This window comes from Podarcis filfolensis, assembly GCF_964270895.1.
Source record: "Podarcis filfolensis genome assembly, chromosome: 7".
Classification (NCBI taxonomy): domain Eukaryota; kingdom Metazoa; phylum Chordata; class Lepidosauria; order Squamata; family Lacertidae; genus Podarcis; species Podarcis filfolensis.
In genome coordinates, this window is record NC_139603.1 from 67,326,322 (window position 1) to 67,344,667 (window position 18,346).

The 18,346-nt window shown below is 41.5% G+C and overlaps 1 long non-coding RNA gene across 1 annotated transcript in view; it reads left to right on the plus strand.

Annotated features, from left to right (window-relative positions):
- The window catches only part of LOC310766544, a 28,583-nt gene extending 19,313 nt beyond the window's left edge, over nucleotides 1-9,270 (plus strand). The window contains exons 2-3 of the long non-coding RNA XR_014550238.1: nucleotides 6,829-6,920; nucleotides 8,432-9,270. This is a non-coding gene — a long non-coding RNA (uncharacterized lncRNA). The remainder of the gene's footprint in view (nucleotides 1-6,828; nucleotides 6,921-8,431) is intronic.
- Nucleotides 9,271-18,346: the final 9,076 nt, after the last annotated feature.

An 18,346-nucleotide genomic window follows, 5' to 3' on the forward strand; every position in this document is an offset into this window, starting at 1 on the left:
AGACCAACAATGAAAAAATACTTAAAATCATTAGAAAGGGAAACCTGCAAAAGGCTGACCTTTGGCCAACAAGGGAGTCAAAGGTGAGCTAAAGGACAAAAATGAGATTGTATAGAAACTGAATGAATTATTTGCCTCTGTCTTTACTGACAGAGTTGAAGGGCAAATCCCTGTGCCTAACTTAAGTTTCTTAGGAAGTGACTATGAGGAAATGAGGCAAATGACAAGGTATGGAGTTCTAGGCCTTATTGACAAATTAAAAATGAACAAATCATTGGGTCTAGATGCCATCCATCTGAGAGTTCTCAAAGAACTCAAATATAAAATTTCTGATCTTCTAACAAAAATATGTAGCCTTCATTCACGAGGACCAGAAAGTGGCCAATGTAACCAAATTTTGAAAAGGGATGTAGGGGGGATCTGATAAATTACAGTCTAATTGGTTTAACATATGTTCCAGTAAAACTGCTGGAAAGTGTTATTAAAGATAAAATTATTAAGCATATAGAAGAACAGGTCTTGCTGAAAAAGAACGAGCGTGGCTTCCATAAGGGTAAGACCCATCAGATGTTTGGCAGTGTAGTCCTATGAAGGACTGTAGTTCAGTGGTCAACAATCTCCTTTGCATGCAGAAGGTCCCAGCTTCTATCCCCATCATCTCCAGGTACTGCTGAGAAAGACTCCTGCCAGAACCCAAGAGAGACACTGCCAGCTGATGTAGGCAATTGTGTGCTAGATGAACCGGTGGTCTAAAATATAAGGCACCTTCCTATGCTCCAATACATGTTTGTTGTTGTTGCTGTTGTTTAGTCGTTTGGTCGTATCCAACTCTTCGTGACCCCCTGGACCAGAGCACGCCAGGCACTCCTGTCTTCCACTGCCTCCCACAGTTTGGTCAAACTCATGTTGGTAGCTTCGAGAACACTGTCCAACCATCTCGTCCTCTGTCGTCCCCTTCTCTCCCCTTCTCCTTGTGCCCTCCATCTTTCCCAACATCAGGGTCTTTTCCAGGGAGTCTTCTCTTCTCATGAGGTGGCCAAACTATTGGAGCCTCAGCTTCAAGATCTGTCCTTCCAGTGAGCACTCAGGGCTGATTTCCTTAAGAATGGATAGGTTTGATCTTCTTGCACGGAAATGACTGGCAGAATCCGAGACCAGGGAGAAGAGTTGGTGGAAGAAGATTGGAAGAAATTTAAAGACTACTTGCAGAAATATTGTAAAATTAATGAATGTTAAAATGATGTTGGATTGAAAATAAGTGGCATTAGTAACAAAGTTAATAAGAATATGCAAAAATGGATAGATAATGGATGAAAATATTTAGTTATAATATGTTAAGATATAGAGTTAAGATAAATGAAAGAGGGTAAGGATTTGCTGAATTGATTATGTAAATGGGAATACAAAAAGGGGAGGTGTGAGGAGGTCAAGGAAACAAGCAAATGAGCTTAAAGATATCAAAAAATGGATTTGTTTTTAATTTTTTTTACCTATTTGCTTTTTGTATCTTGTACTTTATTTTTTTCTTTTTTATGTATTTTTGTATTTTATGTATTTTTTCTTTTTTTTTCTTTTTATGCTTTCTTTTTATTCTGTAAACCTCTATTTTTTGTAAAACTTTAATAAATATTTTATATATAAAAAAAGGTTTGATCTTCTTGCAGTCCATGAGACTCTCAAGAGTCTCCTCCAGCACCATAATTCAAAAGCATCAATTCTTTGGCAATTAGCCTTCTTTATGGTCCAGCTCTCACTTCCATACATCACTACTGGGAAAACCATAGCTTTTACTATACGGAGCTTTGTTGGCAAGGTTATGCAGAGGTAAGTCAGTGAGCCATACTCCCTACTGTGTGTACTCAAGGTTACAGCCCACGAGCCTTTGGGAAGAACTAAATGTTATTAAAGCAACAAGAACAGAAAATAGAATGTCTCACATGACTTAGACTATGTCCTGCCACCCTCAAGTTATGGACTTCCCAGCACCAGCAATTGCAGCCCAAAGCACCATTGTGAGTGCAAGAAAACACAAAAGAGAAGTGACGTCAATATTTAGGATAACAAAATATGCTATTGTCTTTTCTGATGGCTCTGAAACATCTTTCTTTTACAAAAGCCATTTAAGCAGAGATTTTTATACCAGTCTGTGCCTGTATTGGATGTGAAATTGTTTTTATATAAGAAATTGCTTTGTACTTGTTTGTTACAGTTGAAGCTTTTGTTGTTAAATCACTACAAGGTATTTCATAGGAAGCAATTCAATTTTTAAAAAATGTTACATGTTATTGGAAGAAGGTGGTTTCTGGCACCATTGACAGCTGTCCTTTCTCACAGCACAAAAAGAATTAGCTAGTTTTGAATGCTGAGATAAAAGGGTTCAGGAAACAACTGGTGAACTCAAGCTTAGCTGTCAATATTTAAGCTTAATATTTGCAAACTGCTAACATTTTTTGAAAGATAAATGTTGCACTCCAGCTATGCCAGACTCTGAATTCCTTGTTGCCTTTCCTTTTCACCTAATCTTTCATAATTGTGACTGGTTTCCAGGATCATATTCCCTACCGGCAACCTGACCCCTCTGCTTATGGGTGACATTCACCATATTGATTCAGCTTGGTCTCATCAAGCAGCAATTTGTACTAATGGGATAACACTTGGTGACAGCACGCAACAGCAAGCATTTGGAGCAAAATATCCTTTTCTTTTGGCCCATTTCTGCAACAGTTGTTAACTCGTTAATCACCATTTCCTTAAAAACACATTTCCCTGCATAGCAAAATATTCTGTGGACATTTAGGAGCCAATTCATATCCTCTCTTTTTTTATCCCCCAGCTCAGAAGTCAACACAAAAAATTAAAAATAAATAATATAATAAATAAAATAAAAATAAAAATAAATAAATCTGAATATATATATATATATATATATATATATATGAATCTCCAAGTGGCATACAAAAATATAGTATAAACACAATAGAAGAGTCTCATAAAACAGATTCAAATATAAAAAACCCTACACAATAGTTCAATTAGCGCTGTGTAATTTACAGACACTTTTAGCATGCTGCCATTTTTATTTCCTTTTTTGATAGGTACCCAATAAATAAATGCCCAGGAGAGGAAAAAATGATACCCTCCCACTGCACTCCCAGCACTAGCTTCCTAAATACAGCTAGGAAATTAAAGCAGCCATGGACAAGTAGAGCAAAATGGCTGCTATAACTTACATGTAAGGAAAAAAAAACTCACATGCTCAACTTCTTCATGTTGTGAAGGAAAATTCTGGACTTCTCTTCGTCACAGACTCTCCCTGCTCACTAAGCCCTGTTTCCTCTTCAGCTTCCGACACCTCTCTTCCCAGTCTTCTCCCTCTGACCACTCATTGTGGTCCAACCACCATTCCCCTGGCTCTGAGTCTTCTTCCCTTGGAGATTCCTCAGCTGGTTTCTCCCACCATTCTTCTGCATCTAACCAGTCCCTGACATCAACCTGCTGCTTCTTCAACTGATTTCTCTCACATTTGGAAAGTTGGCACAACTCAGTCAAGATATCCTCCCTGACACATAGTGCTATCAGAAATCATCTTGGTTTCTTGTGGTGCTATCAGTGAATGCAACACATCTGAACAATAAACCGGCACTCGTGGCTCTATAATCTAGTTGTGAATTATTTTCACGGTCTTTGCTCTTTTTTTACCTAAAGACTAAGTTAAAATGAATCTATAATCCACCAAGATATACAGTGATTTCTTTTTCAAAAAAAGATAATGACAAGGATGGCTTGGTGGGCAACAAGGCATATTTAAAATTGTAGGAGATTTGATCAAATTCAATGAGAGAAACTCTTCTGACTGATGAGGAGGCTGGAGAAACAAGAATTTTTTGTTAAAGGAAATTATGACTGAAAGAGCTATTTCAGTCAAAGAGTAATAAGCATGAGGAATAAATTATTACTAGATGAAATCAATAAAGCAAGTAGGAGAAATAAATTTAAAAGCCAACTAGTTACCCTTTTGCGAAGAGAAAGAAATAGCATGTGTTTCGCATTCATAGATCTGAAGAATCTTCAGAGGCATCCAGACTTTTATATGACCTCTCGACCTCTGTTCCTTCGCCAGTGTGTCAGCACTAATATGTTCAGTGCCTCGGTGCCCTTCACTATACAACCCTGATGGAAAATTCCACAGGAAGCATGAAGCATATAAACAATGTTCAAGACAAACATGGAAAACTAGGAAAGAGGTGAAGTATAAGGACAATAAAGGATCCTTTATGACAGCCTTCTCTATCTGAAGTCATCTGGGTGTTGCTTGACTCAAACTCTGCAAGAGTCACAACTTTACCTGCCACACACTTAAAATCACATATGTCAGGTGACTGTGGTTTGGCACAAACTGTCTCATGGGCCAAATGGGGCTAAAGGTCCCCCACCAATGATTTCATGTTTTGAGATTGAGGCATGGGAAACTTTGGTGCTTCCCCAACATCTTATCCACATCTACAGTAAGAGAAGGAGATTGAAAATTTACGCTGCTAGTTTTGAATCCATCATTGTTTCCTGTTGCAACCAGATTTGTGTTTAGTTCAAACTAGCCAGAGTCAAACCATGGTTTCGAATCCTGGTTTGTTAACTAACTACAGTCAAATAATCTACAGTTTCCCAAGTTTGAATGTAACTGGAAACTGTGGTTTATTCAAAATGAAAAAGCGCGAGCTTTTGAACTCATCCCAAGAAAGGAGAAGAGGAGAAGACATGTGACCAAGGCTCATTGCAGCTGATTCTCATGATCCTGAATCATAGTTTAACACTATGGCTCAGCAGGGCTGTTGTCACTTAAAACTAGTGAAATTCCCTGAAAAGTTATCTCCATGTTTTGCTGAATGCACGAAGAACATACATGAGGTTATCTGCTCAATATGTAAACTGCTAGCTAGGCCCTTGGGGTCTGTCAGGAATCCAGTCACAAAAATTGTTCGTTCACACAAGCCTCTCTCTTGTGTATTCAGAGCCCAGGAGCGACTTGAGGGAGTCAGCCTGTGCCCATTAAAGGCACACAGAAGGCAGCCTTAAGGCTAAACAATGTGTGAGATATCCCTGTGTGTGAACTTCTGTAATCTGTGAGAAAAATGGGAAGAAAGGAAGAACACAGTCTGCTTTTGGCCACATGGGGACATTCCAAATGGCACAGCTGTGCGAAAACAAACCTGCGATTCCAGCCTGAGGGCAGAGGACATTAAATGCTGCTCCTCAGAATATTTTTCTTCTACTTTAGCTGGCTTGTCTGAAAGACTTTCTTCTTTTTCTTTTTTTACTGAGTCTGGTTACAGGCTTAAAAAAAAAAATAAAGCATGGAGGAGGAGGAGAAAATATATACCCAATATTTTTTTTTAAAAAAAAATCAAGGCTTTGAACAGTAGGTGAGGGTTTGTTTCTCAAACAAGTGCAGACTTGGGCCACCCAGGTCTCCTGAAAAGGGAGCCAGGAAACAGATGCTTTCTAAGAGAGAGGGAGGGAATGTTTAAGTCTGAAAAGAAGTCACCGTTCAGGGAAAGTTAAACATTAGAGGGTTGAATTAGAACAGGAGACCTAAAACACAGAATGGCTGGCATCTCAGTTGGCTTCCAAATGACATCAGCAAGTGTGGAATTGGGGGAAGGGGGAACACCAAAATAATTATTTCCATAGGTCTCATCTGCACTATACATTTAAAGCGCTATGAGGCCACTTTAACAGTCATGGCTTCCCTCAAAGAATTCTGGGAACAGTCGGGTGCTGAGAGTGGTTAGGAGAGTTGTCAGAAGCCCAAGCTGGCTCACATGGGAACACAGCGCCGAAAGATGTGTGTCCCGATTTAATCAGCAGACTGTTGGAGGGCATGGTGTTATCAATGTTCAAGGACATGTTGCAGTCAGGCAAAGACAGTTTGGGTGCAAGTAGTCTGGGGAGAGATGGTGCAGCCTGCAAAGGGTTCCAAGGGCAAGACAGAGAGTCCTAGAAGGCTTCATTACGCCCCGGGGCCTGAGGTTCCCCACCTCTGTCTCGGTGGAAAAAGGCAAGTGCTTATGGTATGTGTTTCTAATCTCAGGATCCCTGTGCTACCCTCTTTTTTGTCCTCTAGGAGATCAGAATTAGTCTAGGCTGTTATTTTCATTTATAGGAAGGCAATGGCACCAGCTAATGAGCCAGTTGATATTTGCACCTAATTATACATCTCAAGTGTCTCTGATTGTAAGGAATCTCATTGACTTATATTAGAATTTTTAAACTCGTCCTCCATCCCTGTATGAAATGCTCCCCAATTTTCATGCTGACCCCGCCCCCAAGCCCCACTGTTTCTCAGGAGTGAAAGTCCTTGTCTCACATGGAGTAGATTGAGGGGGGTAGAACTGTATCAGCCATATCAAGTGCTCCACACTTAGGGCTCTCTTCAGGAACCTGTTTTTTTAACTTTCCTTTTAGTCCAGATGGTAGATTTGTCAAATAAGTACATCTTGAAATCAGTTAAGATGGTTTCCCCAACAGTGAACTAGTTTTACTTTATTGTCAAGTAAATGTCAAGTGATAGTAATCCAAACATTATCATTACTTATTTTAATCAGTTAAAGCAAAGCAGCTAATCAATTAAGGGCATCTTTGAATAACTTCACATCCCTAAAACACATCCAAAATGTCATCTGTAATGATAAACTATGGCATTTATTTTAATTGGTTTAATTAATCACTTAAAATCACGATAGTCAACTGATTAAAAAAACTTTTAATCAAAGGACAATCTTTAAAATGTTTATTTCAAATGTTATCAATCATTGATATCTCTTAGGATAGGCGAGATACTTCAGAACAGAAAATACTGACGTGAGTCTATGCATGTCTGCTCAAAAGTAAGTTCCATTGAGTCCGATGGTGCTTACTCCTAGGTAAGTGTGTATAGGATTGCAGCCTGCATTTGTTTGCTCCACTGTGCAATTTTCAGTGACACCAATGTGGAATATTGAAATATTGTGTGTTCGTATCTGACATGTTTATTTCCCAGAAAAGACTTCTGAGCATTTACACTAAAGACTTCCTTTTTTTCCATTTACAGCTGTTGTGTGTTTCCTGAGCAAGAGTTTCATGATGACTAGTGTCCTAGGCTCAAGTCTGCAAATGTTTCCAGTGGTTGCTGGCTAGCACAGCCTGGTCTGTAAGGCAAACTGTGTGCTGGCAAGCCTGCAGGCATATGCGTTGTGTAATGAGTCCCATGTTATAATGGATCTAGTGTTAGAGAAAATTATGGGTGGCACCCACTGAGAACATTTCCTATGCAAGTTCCATTGGAAAGACCAGGAGCTGTACAAGAGTTCACATTCATTTCCAAATTCATTGTGACTTGCGCAGGAAGACATTTCCTAGCGGTCTGTGCCTTAACTTCACACAGATGAGGTGTTGCTCAATGTAGCTTCGGCTGTTCTCTTGATTTTGGCAATAACAAATGGCCACCTTCCAATTTGCAAGAGGTGTAGGACATCCAACTCCAGCTGCTGTCTTAGTCAATGCACCTTCATAACATATCTTTAGGTGCAGGGCAAAAACATTCCTCTTCTCCCAGGTCTTTAGCTAATTAAACAATCTAGGGCCTTTTAAACTGGGGTGGGGTTGGTGGATTTTGTTTGGTATATATTTTTGTGTATTTATATTGCAAACTGTCCTGTGATCCTCAGATGAAGGGCGGTATAGCAGCAGCAGCAGCAGCAGCAGCAGCAACAACAACAACAACAACAATGGTTTTCATATCCATCAATGGAAAAGTGAAGTTTGGTGACCACTGTAATTTAGCAACTTTTGAGGATTGTGCACTTTAAAAGCTTGCATCTGGAACCAGCGGATAAAGAGATGCCCTGCTAGATGCCTAACATTTCATTCCCTCACATCTGTGGTAGGTTAAATTTAGACAAATCGCTAAACATTTCAGTGTTTATCCAAATTGAAACTCCAGGCTTTTGAGGTTCCCTCATCAATGACTAAATAAGATTTGCCTGACTTCATTTAGAATAAATACAGAACCTAAACACAAAGCCCAGGGGAGTTTTTGATGCATAGCCTGCATTACCTCGGGCTGGTGGAGTTGGGATTTTTCATAATTGAAAGTGGGCAACTAAGTCAAACAAAACTTAGAAATACAGTGGTACCTCAGGTTAAGTACTTAATTCGTTCCGGAGGTCCGTACTTAACCTGAAACTGTTCTTAACCTGAAGCACCACTTTAGCTAATGGGGCCTCCTGCTGCCGCCACGCCGTCAAAGCACAATTTCTGTTCTCATCCTGAAGCAAAGTTCTTAACCTGAAGCACTATTTCTGGGTTAACGGAGTCTGTAACCTGAAGCATATGTAACCTGAAGCGTATGTAACCTGAGGTACCACTGTGAAGTGTTTTCTTTTTAATCTTCCAGAGCCTCTTTGAAAAAAAACGGATTGTCCTTTCATTTAGCATCTCCTCCCCCATCATTCAGTCTTCCTCTGAGTGGCTTCTGCTGGTTCCCTCACTGTGAGAAGCGAAGTTACAGGGAAACAGGCAGAAGGCCTTCTCAGTAGTGGCGCTCTCCCTGTGGAACGCCCTCCCTTCAGATGTCAAGGAAAGAAACAACTAACTGACTTTTAGTAGACATCTGAAGGCAGCCCTGTTTAGGGAAGTTTTTTAATGTTTGATGTTTTATCATGTTTTTACTATTCTGCTGGGAGCTGCCCAGAGTGGTTGGGAAACCTCATCCAGAATGGTGGGGTATAAATAATAAAATTGTTTGGAGGTTCTAGCAGGAGAGCGCAGCTATCGTATACCCTTGACCGAAGAACGGTACACGCCTTCTATCTGGGATGGTCATCCTCTTCCACCGAGCGCACAGCTTCGGGAGGGATGCACATGGAGCGATGAGGGAGGAAGGGGACACCCGCCTAGCCAGTCAGATCAGCCGAATCAACCCTGGCGATCAATGGGGTGACAGATGTCGCAGCCAGATCGCCCTCACAACTAAAGAATCATGGCAAGAAAAATTGATGGACTATGCAGAACTGGCAAAACTGACATACAAGCTACGGGACAAGGATAACTGTGACTTTAAAGATGAATGGGAACCCTTTACAAAGTATTTGAAGACGCAACAAAGCGAACTGGACTCCTTGGCTGGTTTTGAATAAACATTCACAAACTTTTTATTGATAATAATCAGTTAAATAGTTTGAGGATCTATACAACTGTGTAATATGCAGAAAACAGCATTTTTAGAGAAATCAAAGACTGCAACTGAGGGAAGTCAGGGGGTGGGGGTGGGTGGGTTCTGTGGGGAGAGGGAGGGGGAGGGAGGAAAAATGGGGGGAAACAAGGATGATATATTTCTGGATAATATGTTTTGTTTTAATTCTGAATAAAAAGTTATTTAAAAAAGAAAGAAATAATAATAATAAAATTGTTGTTTTGTTGTATCTGGATTTAAATATTAATGTAAAAAAGGTGGGACATTCAACAGAAATTAATTACTATTTTTAAAAAAATAGTAAATCAGGAGCATATTTGGAGATTGGGGTGGGTGGGAGCTCCAACACTATGGAACAAAAGAGAGTGTTGCCACACCCATAACATTACCTTGGGGAGATCCACACCATACATTTAAAGCTCATTCGGCACACATTAAAAACACATAACTCCCCTCACAGAATCCCGAGAACTGTAGTTTGTTTATGGTTCTAGGAATTGTAGTCATACAAGGAGGGAACACTACAGTTCCCAGGAAGTCTTGTGCTTTAAATATGTGTTGAATGTGATTTAAAGGTATGGTGTGGCAGTGTTTTCAGTCTCTCAGTTTCAGCCAGTAACCAGTCTTCACCGTGAGGCAAGGATGGATTGCCTCCAGTTTGGGGTCCTGAGCCAGTCACTGACATAACATGTGAGCAGTTGCCCCAGTGCAAGTATTTAAGAGATCGCTCTGTGACACAGATAAAGAGCTGTTGCTCTTTTGTCACAGCAATAAATGTCAGCTGACGAATAGTAGTGAATATGGTGATGCTTCCCATTCTATCGTAGCTATTATTACAAGGGGCACTTAATCAGGCTTCCTGGAAAGAAAGACTGCTCTCATTCCTTTTCTGGGTGGTATCTTGGGAGAAATGTGTTCTTTGAAGCCTCCTACGCGTATCGCCAATATTGCTTCCAGATGAAATAAGGATCTGAGAGAAAACTAGGGAAGGGGGCTTTGGTTCATTTCTTGGACCAGTGAGTCCTCTTCCTTCCAGGGCTTTTAAGGAAGTAGTTCTATTTATTCCCTAGATTTTACAGCCAAACCAAATTTGAATACTTCAGTCAGAAATTCTTGACCAGAACCAAAAGGACAGGTTAGAAATCTAGGTTGACTTAGTGATGCTTCACTGCAACTGAGCATGAATCACGTGATCCTGCACATATTTACTTGGAACTAAGTCTTCAGAGGGCTTAATCCCAAGTAAACTGTGCATTACATATGGCCTCTAATCCATATCAACCTTCAACAAAGCCTTAGCGTAAACAAGGTTTTAGGTCTGCAGTGTAGTCAGGCACGCACAGTGAATTAATACCCTTAAGCACAAGCGAGTCTCCAGACTCCCACTTCTCTCTCTTCTTCCCTCAGACTACAAGAAAATGATGCCAGCTTTTGTTAAGAGAGAGCTGTATAGATCTGTATAAACCTGCCAGAGAGCTGTATAGATCCCTGTTAATAAACCAGTTAAGTTACCTGATTTCCATATCTAAGGTTCAACAGACAGTACAAATTCTATGAACTAAGGAGGGGTGTGGTCAGGGAAGGGTGTATGTCCTAAGGAGGGCCTGATAGAAAGGTATGGAGGGCCATATGAAATCCCTAGTCCATGAGGGCAACCCAAAGGACTCAGGAAAAAAACAGTTTGTAAATAAGGCCTTGACACATTAGGAGTTCGTTAATCCTCTTCACACATCCCTCAAATGTGTTGGAAAAATATCATGGAAACTTGTAGAGTGGACTTACTGTCGTCAAACTAACTTTGGCAAAGCAACCTAGTGCTGCCAGAGGAAGGCCATAATAAACTCCAGTGCAGCTGAGAAGAAATTATTAAAAGCAGCAACCGAGATGTTTGTTTATTTTGAACTTTTTTGCCTCACCAGCCCAGCAAACAGGGAGTGCTTTGACTGCTTTCCACCTCTGACGGTTCCTGTTCCACACATGTCCCCACATTTACTTAAAAACAAAACAAGTGGAAATGGGCATAAAACTCACCCGTCCATAAAGCTCCTCTTTTCCCACTGCCAGTTCTTTGCCTTCCACATTCGACTGGGTGGAGATAAATAAGCTAGTGTTATAATGATCACCTTATATTTAACAAGGTGAAGGTGACCTTGAGGGATCCAGGATTATTGCAGTTTCTGGTCAGCACCTTTCATGAGTTTAGGTTTCTGACATTCCCAGTGCGTTTTTCCCCATCTCAAATAAGCTGTATTTGTATATAGAGCTAGTAGTAACAGCAAACATACAGTAGTCATTTTGACTGTGCAAGGAAACACGTATCTAGTTGGCACTTGCTTTGTACAAACCCTTAGGCTGTGTATACAAGCCAAGTTACAGCGCAAATATTTGTTGGGATCCTAGCTTTCATTGCGTAAACACTCTTGATTTGCAAACCTTCCTTGAAAGGCTAGTCCAAAATATTTTAAGAGAGCATACAAAGTTCTGACATACTGAAAAACTCTATACCGATGGAAGCATCCATAATGTGTAGAAAACTGAATTCTGTTTAAGTAGCATTAGCATTAGGACGTGGGTGGCGCTGTGGGTTAAACCACAGAGCCTAGGACTTGCTGACCAGAAGGTCAGTGGTTCGAATCCCAGCAATGGGGTGAGCTCCCTTTGCTTGGTCCCTGCTCCTGCCAACCTAGCAGTTCAAAAGCACGTCAAAGTGCAAGTAGATAAATAGGTACCACTCCGGCAGGAAGGTAAACGGCATTTCCGTGCACTGCTCTGGTTCGCCAGAAGCGGCTTAGTCATGCTGGCCACATGACCCGGAAGCTGTACGCCGGCTCCCTCGGCCAATAAAGCAAGATGAGCGCCGCAACCCCAGAGTCAGCCACGACTGGACCTAATGGTCAGGGGTCCCTTTACCTTTACCTTTAACATAAGGGAGGGATATGGTATTTGGGGAAATTTGCCAGGAAATGGCAATGCTTACATCATGGAGACTAATGATCCTCTGTGATGGAACTGTACACCCAAGGCACAATTTATGGGACCCTGGAAGTGGCCTGAATTCCATAGTTGCTCTTCAGCATTTCACAGATGGACTCAGAGATGCTTCTTCTCTGCACAAGCACCTTGAATGGGCCAAGGTGGATCCCAGCAGCCCAGATGCATGGCATGGAAGAAAATGGACGTTCATGGAGTGACACCAACATAAAACGCATCATATATCTACAGGACCACAGCTCAACTGAACAGCAAATACGTTGCATGAAGTGGGTTGAAAGTTCAATCCCTGACATTGCCAAGTGACAGGAGCGAGCCAGCAGTAAATCACACTGAGCAAGTTGGCGTTAACTCTTTATTAGCAAAAACAGGGTCTTCACAGGAGTGTTAGGTCTAATGAACACAGCAACTCCACTCATCGTCATCCCAGCACCACTCCCCAGGCTCTGAGCCTTCTACCCTTGGGGGTTCCCAAGCTGGTTCCTCCAACCATTCCTCCGCGTCCAACCAGTCCCTGATACCGACTGCAAAAGTCGCTTGACTGAAACCCTGGAGAACTGCTCCCAGTCAGTGTGGAAATATTGAGCTAGATGGACTAATAGTTGGGCTTGCTATGAAGCAGTTTCCTAAATGGCCCCCAAAACTGAAATCAGGAGCTTAAAAAATTAGACCAGATAATTCAGATGATAAACTATACAAGCCAAGACACCAGACTTGGCGTAAGCACCTGGCCTGGCCAGGCAAATGCCAGGGCTCATGAGCCCTAGGACAGCCTATTGGGGTTGACACAAGCCACTTACATAATTTGTTTTGTTTTGACTATGGCAGACCAACACGGCTACCTATCTGTAATTGTTTTCTTTATTCATTTCTCAGAATGCATCTTGGTTTCATGAGGGCCCAGAAGCACACCCATGGGGGGGTGATTCATTGGTGGCTCTTTCTGAAAGAGAAAACATTTATCAAAAAGACATATCTATTTTCCCATATTGGGTTTTGACAATAAGTTATTGGCTTGTCTCCAACCAAGTTTTACTCAGAGTAAACCTATTGAAATTAATGGAACTAAGGTAATCATGTTAATTAATTTAAATGGACCTATTATTGAGTACAACTAGCATTGGCTACAACCTATTAACATAATCTGAACCTGAAGATGATAAAATACAACATACCGCCCCCATGCCTTCATTTCTGTTTTCTCGAATCCATCTAAGTGAAATATTGTCTTTTCATTATATAGACTTTATTTCCAGAAGACATTAATCCAGAATTTAACCTGAGCTACCAGATACACATATGGCACAGGCCTTATCTGTATGCATCACGAATAGATACCACGTGGCTGTGAATAAATCAGTTTCATTTGTTTATTTTTATCTATTTATTTAATTCCATTTATGAATCGCTTCTCAAAATGTATATCTCAAGGTGATTTAAAAACAGAAGCGTCAACAATAAAAACAATTTCATATATAAGAACAATTTCAAATCTAATATACAGGCACAGACATTTTAGCATATTGTATGTGAGCTGCCAAGGAAGAAGGTTAAAGCTATTTTGATAACAATTCTTTTATCATGCATTGTGCTACTAAAATTTCTGCCACATAGTTCATTATATCAGTTCATTCCCATGTGGTTTCATTCCCTGCTATGTGTTTTTATACCTACATCTTGCCCCACCCCCAAGAACTGTTTTAGTTTCCACAATATTGTGGTGGGGTTGGGGAATTTGTTCCAGTATTCTAATAATATTGTGAAGCTGCTAGCTACACCGTGATTTTATGCACTGCTGTCTCTATTCTTTCCTCACTTGAGAAATCTGGCTGAGTTTACAGACCGTTGCAAGAAATCCTGGCAACAGAACCATCCTCTAACTTACAGCTTGATGTCATTACAGCATTGTAGGTAGGCAGAATTTTGACATTTCAGGAAGATCCTTGTTTATGTGCTGGCTCTGGCAGCTGTGAGGAAGATAATGGTGCCTGCGGTGGTAATCCTCAAAATGTAGTCCTCCCTTCTTCAATTTCTTTTGCTGGGGAAGTTTCCCACCCCACCCACTCCCGCAAGGTTTTCAGTAACGAAAACTACACTTACAGAGAAAGAGAAAAAGCCCATTTCCCCAGTGCCAGAAACATGAAGAAAGAGCCTAATAGCCATGACTTTGGTGGGAGATCTCAGAAATACCTCAGGGCATCGTGGGAATTGTAGTTTTCAAAAGTGGGTTGCTAGTGGGTTGCTAGTGGGACAGAGCCACTACATCAGCTTCTCAGCAGGTGGGTTTGCTGCTGCTTGCCAACAAAGGCCCGTATAGTTAAAGCTATGGTTTTCCCAGTAGTGATGTATGGAAGTGAGAGCTGGACCATAAAGAAGGCTAATTGCCAAAGAATTGATGCTTTTGAATTATGGTGCTGGAGGAGACTCTTGAGAGTCCCATGGACTGCAAGAAGATCAAATCTATCCATTCTGGAGGAAATCAGCCCTGAGTGCTCACTGGAAGGACAGATCCTGAAGCTGAGGCTCCAATACTTTGGCCACTTCATGAGAAGAGAAGACTCTGATGTTGGGAAAGATGGAGGGCACAAGGAGAAGGGGATGACAGAGGACGAGATGGTTGGACAGTGTTCTCGAAGCTACCAGCATGAGTTTGACCAAACTGCAGGAGGCAGTGGAAGACAGGAGTGCCTGGCGTGCTCTGGTCCATGGGGTTACGAAGAGTCGGACACGACTAAATGACTAAACAACAACAACAACCAAGAGTGGAAAGGTGAGGTGTTGCGGAGGGTGGCACAACACCAATGCACTGGCAGAGTCAATCTGGTGCCAACTTCCCTGCTGCATTGCCCCTTTCCCTTCTGGTAGGCAACAGCAACTCACCATCCAGGAAGCGAGTATAGCATCTCCGCAAAGCAAGCTGCTTTTGGTCGCTTATTTAGATACCAGTTGGGGCTATACTCTAAAGGGCATTCAGATATCTTTAGGGTGCATTTTAATTTGTGATACGCAGTGCTAAGCCCGCATGACAAACGCTTGCCCAGACGCTCCCTGCTGTTGTTGTGCAATAAAGCCGTAGCGTGAATTAGAATTGCTCACTCTAGCAGAAGAAATAAAAGTATTCTAATCTGTGCTCTCCCATTCATTTAAAATATATGCATATTTAAAACTATCGTGGAACCCAACAACTGCATGTGGTGGGTAGGAGGGGGCAGCAGAGGAGAAGACAGCAACTCAGTTTGTCAGCTTAGATGACAACCGAAGTGTGAAATTTTATCTATATATAATTTGCTCTTTCTGTAGGAATAAACCTTAGGCTGGAATCCAGGGTGCTTCCTTGGAAGTAAGCAGTTGGACCGCAAAGGAAGGCTTATAGCCAATCTGATGCATGTCACAAATATGTAAAACTGCACTTATTTCCCCCAAAAATGGCTGACGGAGGCATCTTTCCCCAAGTGATGGGGATGGGGCATGTCCATGCTGTGCTGTGGCCCTGTCTCTTTTTCTTCTATTTCTGAAGTGGCAGCCATTTTGTATTACACCATGCCCTCATGGCAACCATTTTCTGACTGGCGCCCACAGCACTTGCTCAAAATTCCAGATGTGCCCACTGGCCCAAAACAGGCTGGCAACCCAGGTTTAGAGCTTTGGAGGTGAAAAACAGCACTTCCAATTGGGGGCCCCATTCAGACTTCTGAGTAAACATGCTTAGGATTGCACTGCTAATTCTGAATAAACATGCATGGGGTTGGGCTGTGGAAGAAACCAGGGGGCTTTGATATGCTGGAAAGGAGATCTGGTTCTACTTAGTTCAGAGATTTCCATGACTTCATGCTGTGCTTGCCCTCTGCGGCCCACTCCAAGTGATAAAGATGATATCGTGGCATGGAATCATAAATACATTTTTTTCCTGAGGTCTATTGAAAGTGTCACTGGCTCTCTCTCTTCTCTCTCTCTCTCTCTCTCTCTCTCTCTCTCTCTCTCTCTCTCTCTCTCTCTTTAAACAAGAACCTGCAAAGGCAGCCACATATAGTGTGTACGGCAAGTGGAGGTGAGTAATGAACTGTCAAAAAGGGAAGATTAGAGAAGCACTTCACCTCAGCTGTGCTCTTGTCAAACAAGCCAACCAATCTACCTCAACTTTTCTTCTGGAATTTTATAGAGAGCCCCACAGGGTAATCACAGCCATTCAAACAACTTGGATCTCCTAATCCGCTTGTATTATGCTTTCCAGCTTCCAGATGCATTTAGAATTAAAAGCATATTTTCAACATTCTCCTCTTGAACCAGGTTTTTCCCTCATCCTCCCATCTCTCCTTCAGCTTTTTTTATTATACTTCTTAAGAGTTCGCATTTTGCACTTTCCACAGCTAAAGAGCTGTAGATGATAACAAGAAACAAGGATGGCTTTTTATTGAATATTAAGCAATATTTTATTATCAGCTCTAAAAAACAAACAAACAAACAAATAAATATAATTTAATGTATTTTTTAAGGATTTTATTTGCTTTAAGTTCCAATTTGTGTTACGTGCTTTTAAGCCCTATGGATAATAGATATTATTCATGCTGGTCAAAGTGATTCAATTATATTTCAACTTTGATTATATTTCAACTTTGATTATGCCTACGGATTAAAGTAAAAGCAGGTTGGTTAAGTGCATAAGATTCTTATCTCATTATACATGATAAAGCTATTTTTAGCCATCTCACTCCTTGCTTTTTTCCTGTTAGACCAACTGCAGTCATTAACAGTCGTCAACAGGTTTACCCATTCCCACCACCCTTCTCAGTAATAACCCTCCCCACCCTCTCACTATATATAAGGGCTTGGTGACTTCTGTTTCAGTGTGTCTGAAGAAGTGTGCATGCGCACGAAAGCTCATACCAATAACAAACTTAGTTGGTCTCTAAGGTGTAAGCTTCCTCCTTTTGACAAGATGGCGCCTACCACCAGGTGCATAAAACATACAGTTATTAGTCTGCGTTTTGCAAGGAACTCGCACAGCCTGGACTTTTGTAAGTGGTGAGGCAATGAAAATGACCAAAATGACTAAAAACTTATCTAAACCTTTCACCTTGGAGGGTGCCCCCAAAAAATAATAATTGTGGGGGGGCCAAGGGATCCCAGCCCCCTCCAGTTGGCACCAGTGCTTGTGATACACATAAACAAACAACATAAGAAGCCGCTTATCCCAGTGAAGGGTGACTTTATCTGGAAATACATATGTCATACTGTTTGACTGATTAGTCACACATTGGATGTCCCCTTCATTCAACCCTGATGGTGTTCTTCCCTTTCATTTATTGCCATATGCCTCAATCTTTGTTTGGTGCTTACCTTGGTTTCCTGCAAAGCCATATTGATGATTTTTCTTTCTTTAGCATGTGTAATGTTATTGTTATTACGGTTTACTAGTGCTGTTGTCCTTTTGAAGTCTTAATAATAGGTAAGGGTAAAGGGACCCCTGACCATTAAGTCCAGTCGTGGCCGACTCTGGGATTGCGGCGCTCATCTCGCTTTATTGGCCAAGGGAGCCAGCATACAGCTTCCGGGTCATGTGGCCAGCATGACTAAGCCGCTTCTGGCGAACCAGAGCAGCGCACGGAAACGCCATTTACCTTCCCAGAGCGGTACCTATTTATCTACTTGCACTTTGACGTGCTTTCGAACTGCTAGGTTGGCAGGAGCAGGGACCGAACAACGGGAGCTCACCCCGTTGCGGGGATTCGAACCGCCGACCTTCTGATTGGCAAGTCCTAGGCTCTGTGGTTTAACCCACAGCGCCACCCGCGTCCCTAATAATAAAATATATTAAAAAATAAAAGTGAATACCAGATGCTGGAAACTATAGAATGTGAGAGCGCTCAGACCTGCTTGCAGGTTCCCCACAGGTATCTGGTTGGCAAAGCTGTCAACTTTTCCCTTTTCTTGCGAGGAATCCTATTCGGAATAAGGGAATTTCCCTTAAAAAAAGGAAAATGTTGACAGCTATACTGGTTGGTCACTGTGAGAACAGGATGCTGGACCAGATGGGCCACTGGCCTGGTCCAAGAGGCTATTCTTAACACCATAATAGTTTACTATAAATAGATTTGTGGATTTTCTAAATCCAGTGGGCGCTTGCTC